The 5824-nt window shown below is 43.0% G+C and overlaps 1 pseudogene; it reads left to right on the forward strand.

Moving 5' to 3' along the window:
• The first annotated feature begins 484 nt into the window (after nucleotides 1–484).
• Nucleotides 485–1818, forward strand: LOC147435737 (uncharacterized; annotated as a pseudogene).
• The last annotated feature ends 4006 nt before the right edge of the window (nucleotides 1819–5824 follow it).

The following is a 5824-nucleotide window of genomic DNA, read 5'->3' on the forward strand; positions in this document are numbered from 1 at the left end:
TGCTTCTGGTTTGCATGCGTGTTGTTATCAAAAGAGCATTACTAAAATTTCCGGCTGACAGTTTCGTTGCCAAACCAAAAAGCCACTCCATTTCAATGACTGTTCTTTGTATGTGCTTGTTTCAAAAAGCATATTTTCAGAAGTTTCAAATGATTGCTTGGTTGGCACAATAAGGAAGCGGTTTAGGGGTTTAAGCATTCGAAAAACTACATTTACTCCTTCATTGCTTGCTAAAAAGTACATATACTACTTCATTGCTTGTTGTATGCATGTGTGCTGGTTTCGATGATTGATTGGTTGCCACATTAGTGAGGTTTATTTTGTACTTTATACTTTGCCAAACAGTAGATATACTGACGTCAGCTTCAGATACATGATTCATTGTTTCTCGGGTTTCAGATGACCGCCAATTTAAGTCCTCTAGTCCCAGTGAATCCGTAGCATGAAACCATGATTCCATGTTTGTTGATCCTACAGGTTCAACATGTCGTTCCAAAACCCTTTTTCTTTTAGTGCTGGCTTTGGGACACCGCCACCACGTAGACCACCTACGTTGCAGCCAACATACTCTACCCCGGTCTCGCATCATACATTGCCTGTAGACCTAAATCTGATGTCCCAAACACAAGAAGAAGATATGTTGGGAGACTTTTCTCCTGCTGGTCATTTGAGCCCATCACCACATCAGCCAGGACGAGTCTCTTTCACGCAACCCAGTTGCCCTATCACATGCATTGGTGGATGTTCATCATTTGCAGGGCACAACCAGTCAGTCCCAGAGCATTGATCGAGGAATCCCTTGTTGATGACTTCGTGCCATCGACGCAATTGGCCAATGAAGTTTACATGCCTGCGCAAGCGCATGTGTCTACTGTGACAGAGGACTCTACACCCAATGCTCCATCTAAGAAAGGTCGAAGAAGTGGTCATAATGGGAATGAAAAAGCAGCTCCCAAGACTAAAAAAGCTCCCATTGGCAGATTTCATTGGGATCTGCGTGCCCAAGTAGTCCTACTGGAGTGTAAAAAAGCTTATGATGATAAACGCTACTCCTCTGACTTGTATCAAAAAATTAAAACCAATGAGGAGCAATGGGTTGATATTGTCGCGTTGTGCGCATTACGAGGTCTGGTGGTTGACTGGCAACAAGCATACGAAAAGCATAAGCGACTAAATGCTTTGTATCGAGAAATAAATGACTGGGAGAGGAACACGCCATCTGGAAAAGATTCGTACTGGGCCATGACACCTACTAAGCGAGTCGTGGAAGGGAAGTTTTCCCATTGCAATTTCCTTGTAAAGCTATACGAACTCATGGATCGACTTTTTGGTATGGACAAAGTGGTGAACCCTTCTGCAACAACTGTTGTGGATACGAGCAACGATATGTTTACTATGTTGTGCAATTAAAATACTTTGAACACTACGTTAGCCTACACTAAATGATGACCAGCTGCCCTTTCTGAAACAAGAATTCCATGTCGTAGCTCTAATAGAAGTCCTCATGTGGTTGATCCAACTACAGACGCTACATCCTTCGACAAAACGTCGATGAATGGTGGAGTAGAGAAGAAGACTAGGAAGAGGACACACACCTTTGACGTTGGCCTCGCAGAGGCGACGAAGGACCTCATGCGAGGGTGGGAGCTAGCAGAGGAAGGGAAGAAACAGAGACATGAGGTCACGATGGATGCACAACATTCGCAGCATGAGGAGCTCATAGGAATAGAACGACAAAAAATGGAAATTAGTCTACTGTTTGCAAATGCTGTACAAGGAATGGCATCTGCCCTTGGGAAGATGGCGGACAAACTATAGAAGGTAAGCACTTTTGTCTCCCCACTAAATTTTTGTAGAACATGCGAACTAAGTACTACAGAAAAAAAACATTCTTATGTGTTGTAGTTGATGCTTAAAAGACCCCCTTACCTTTTCTCAACATCTCGCATGAACTGCAAGGATTGCAGCTGGTATGACCTAAGGGGTACTGAAAGACCAATTGGAGTTAGGCGTTTAATCTGTGTGGAAAAGCATTGTCCACGGGGGCGTGTGTTGAAGGTGGCAGAGTGTCACTCGTTCAAAAGAATAAAATTTCGCATCCTGATCCATCAGGTGACGGGCGACCTCTCGCCCCGGACACTCGCCCAACTAGTGCACTTTTCAATGCCAAAACCGGAGGGGACCTCGAGCTCTAGACCCCACACAAAAGGAACAAAGCGTTTAACCACTTGCTTGTCAGTGGTTCGTTGTTTCTTAAGGCGTGTCAGTTTATATTTTTATAGGAAGTGGGTTTGCTTGCATATTGGTGGGGCACCATTGCATAAAACCCAAACCCTAGAAGAGGGTTTTGGAGATAGGCTTGTCATTTCCAGTACTGAAAAACCATTTAAACAATTTGGATTTATGCCAAAATTTAGCATACATGTATCGAGATTTACAACTAAAATGCTAAGTCACACATTTGTTAGTATAAGCAATGTAAAATCTCACCAAAGCAATCCCTAAGGGAGGTGTTGCAAACCAAGAAAAAAACCATCTTGATCTATAGGGCGCTTCACAACAACCCTTGTCTCTGTGTATCATGTTTCCCCTGTCTTTGGCTTACAATCACAACACAAGCTTTTGAAGTTAACTTCTTGCAAGGAATCCTCATAATGGATTTGCTTTCAATTTTTCATGGCTATGATTGCAATATTTTATATTAGCTAGAATCTTCCCAGATCCCTCTACCCACTTTTTTTCACAAGAGTGCCAAGGGTTATGTGTTCGGGAGGTGAGTCACGATAGCATTGGGCTACTTACTAGCTGTGTGAGGTGCTAGGGAGAGGAGATCACAAACACAAGAAAATATTGCAACAAATGCTCAATTGCACACCGCTTTAATTAAATATATCAAAATTTGTACAAGAAAAGGTTGCCAAACAACCCTCATAATCACCTCGTAAAAATTTACCATGTAGCCTTCATCACTCTTAAGAGACAAAGTAATCGAATTCCTCTATGCTTCACGGTTCTGCTACCCAGTATTCTCGAATACATTCCTTGAAGTTAAGAGAGCCAGAGGGATATAAGAGGAAGGAAGAAGGAACTCAGCCCAAAAACCATCAAAGTTCTTTCCGCGTTCTCTTCTCATGTGAGTCCGTTCACCTTCCAACAGAGATTCCAAAAGCCTCATTTAACTGACCATGAGCAACGGAGTACATCAACCCTGCATCTTGCTTTATCGGAATCAAATGAAAGCCTTCCCTTTCATGTTGGTTACCCATATCAAACCCGAGGTGATCATCCCAGGCACCTTTCCTTGTAGCCTTCACAAACCACTATAATTCTTGTTGTCCACCACCATTGGGAGATCAAAGTACTTGCAACTTTTTAGATTAATTAAAAGGAGAGAAGGTTAAGATTATCAAAGAGATAAGATATGAGGGAGATATATGGTTTTTGGGCTATGTAAGAGATTACGATATGGCGGTGGGAGAGAGAGCTTCTAGGAGCTATGGAATATTTAGAATAATCGGGTGCTATGAAGCTTAGCTCTGTATTATAAGAAAGATTAAGAAATTATTATGTGAAATCTTGATCCTTCAAAAGTCGGCCTCTTTTGAAGATGTCTGCAAGAAATAGAGCATGAATTCACCTTAATTTCCATGGCTATGGTGACTTACGAGCTTGTCCCTTCAAATCCATCCACAAGAGAGCAAACCTTCTTCAAGCTTATGGGAGAATCTCTTCAAGTTTAATACAACCTTGATTCTTTATGTCTATGGCTTAGCCATTTCAAGATCCGAGTGAGAGAAACATATCAATTATGGGAGATTTAGCTTGAGGGTGAGAGAGGGGTATGGATTGCATGTGTGTGTGTGTGTGTGTGTGTGTGTGTGTGCGTGTGTGTGTGTGTGTGTGTGTGTGAGAGAGAGAGAGAGAGAGAGAGAGAGCTATTGTCTGTATATCCAAGAGAGGGAGATTGAGAGCTTTGATCGGCTATAGAAGCTTGATTGAGAAAGAGCTATGGAGCTTGATCATAAGGCCGAAAGAGCCAGATAATAGAGAGAAGGTTGAGGAAAACATCATCAAATAAGGCTCCCTCTTTTGCTTCCCACTCCTCCCTTTTTATGCTCCTAGTGTTGCTCACCCACTCACCATGCACACTCTTATGCTCTCTACCCTCCTATACACCCCTTGGCGGCTACCTTCTCATGTACATTCTTGCGGCTTCTTGATAATGGCTCTCGGTCTCCTTCTTATAGTCCACTATGCCCCCTCATGCACATCAATGGCATCTCATCACCCTCATCTCATGCACAACTTGTGCGCTTCTAACAGTTGTCTCCCTCCTCCTTCTCATGGTAAAATCCTCACTACTAGTAGCGCCTCCATCTTCTCCTAGTCCCCATGCTATGGCGAATCCTCATGGGTGGCGGCTCCTCTCTAGGTGTCATGCATACATGACCACCCTAAGGATGAATTGACACGGACCTCCCCAATAGGGATTATTGGTCCATGTCAAAAGGCGTGGGTGGTGCTCATCTACGCCGTTGGATAGTGGATGTGATCACTTTGTGCTCACAACGTGATCATCAAAGGATGTGATCACAATGTGGTTCTAATATAATCACAATGTGATGGTCATGTGAGCTAGGCATGGGGCGTGATCCAAATGTGATCCCCATGTGATTAACAGAAACGTCAAAATCCGAAACATTCTTTATATGTTTCATTTATGCCTCCCCTTTCAGCTCGCGACAAATAGCTTAATGGTAAGGCATTGGAGCAGTGAGCTTGAGGTGGTGAGTTCGAACCTTGGTGTCCCACCCGAGCAATGTTCTTGTCTTTTCAAGGCCAAGAAGATTCTTTAGAATCTAAAATTATTCCCCTTGCTCATCGGACTGCCTTTGTTGCAGCTCACATGATCACCGTTGTTGCCCACTGGGAAAAGGATGTCAATAAGTCTCGTGTCCTGCCCACCTTATGACAACGCTGATTTGTTTAGCCTCAAAAAATGTCTTCTATTAATTCAATATGGCATTTAAAAAAAAATTCCAAGAAGTCTTCATTCCCACATTCTGGAGGCGGCCACCTCTTGCATTTTATTGTGGACAACCTCCTCTTGCATTCCTGTGGATAGCCACATTCCCTGCTTGGGCGGCCAACCCCAACCCTATACACCCCATTTGGATTACATAGCGTCCAAAGCATTGCCTAGCACAATAGGTTTCTCCAAAGCTTCATCACTATACATTGGGCATTTCCCGCAATCAAGGCATTCCAAGTATTGAAATCCTGGATGAAAAACCTATCAAGAACTTTATATGCTTTCCTTGGTCCCCACATTAGGCATATATTTTGACTACAGCAATACTGAGCACACCTTTATTCCAACCAAATCATTGCTAAACACAAACTTTTAGCACATCCTGCTATCAATGCACTACAAGAGATGACATTTCATAAAGCTCTTCAAGCTCTTTATGTGAAGCACACCACATTTGGATTTTATACCAACCAAGATGTTGCAACGCACATCTATCATGGTCAATGTACTCCAAGTGGCTTCATTTCACATTGTAAGCTCCTAGAGCTACTTAAGTGTCCCATAGTAGGCATGACTCAAGCACCTTACCCTCCCATGCATAGGAAGCTTCTGATCAAGCACCTTCCTTATTAAGTTTGTAGGGTCTCTTTTTTACTCAAGCACCTTCCTCATTAAGTATGACAAGCACCTCAAGTACCTTAGTCATCAAGCACGACAAGCACCTCAAGCTTAGGTCGGGTTCCCACCTCAAGCTTAGCCCTAGCTTGCCTAAGGTCAAAGGACTTTTAACAC

This window comes from Adiantum capillus-veneris, chromosome 18, assembly GCF_014529385.1.
Source record: "Adiantum capillus-veneris isolate H3 chromosome 18, ASM1452938v2, whole genome shotgun sequence".
Lineage (NCBI taxonomy): Eukaryota > Viridiplantae > Streptophyta > Polypodiopsida > Polypodiales > Pteridaceae > Adiantum > Adiantum capillus-veneris.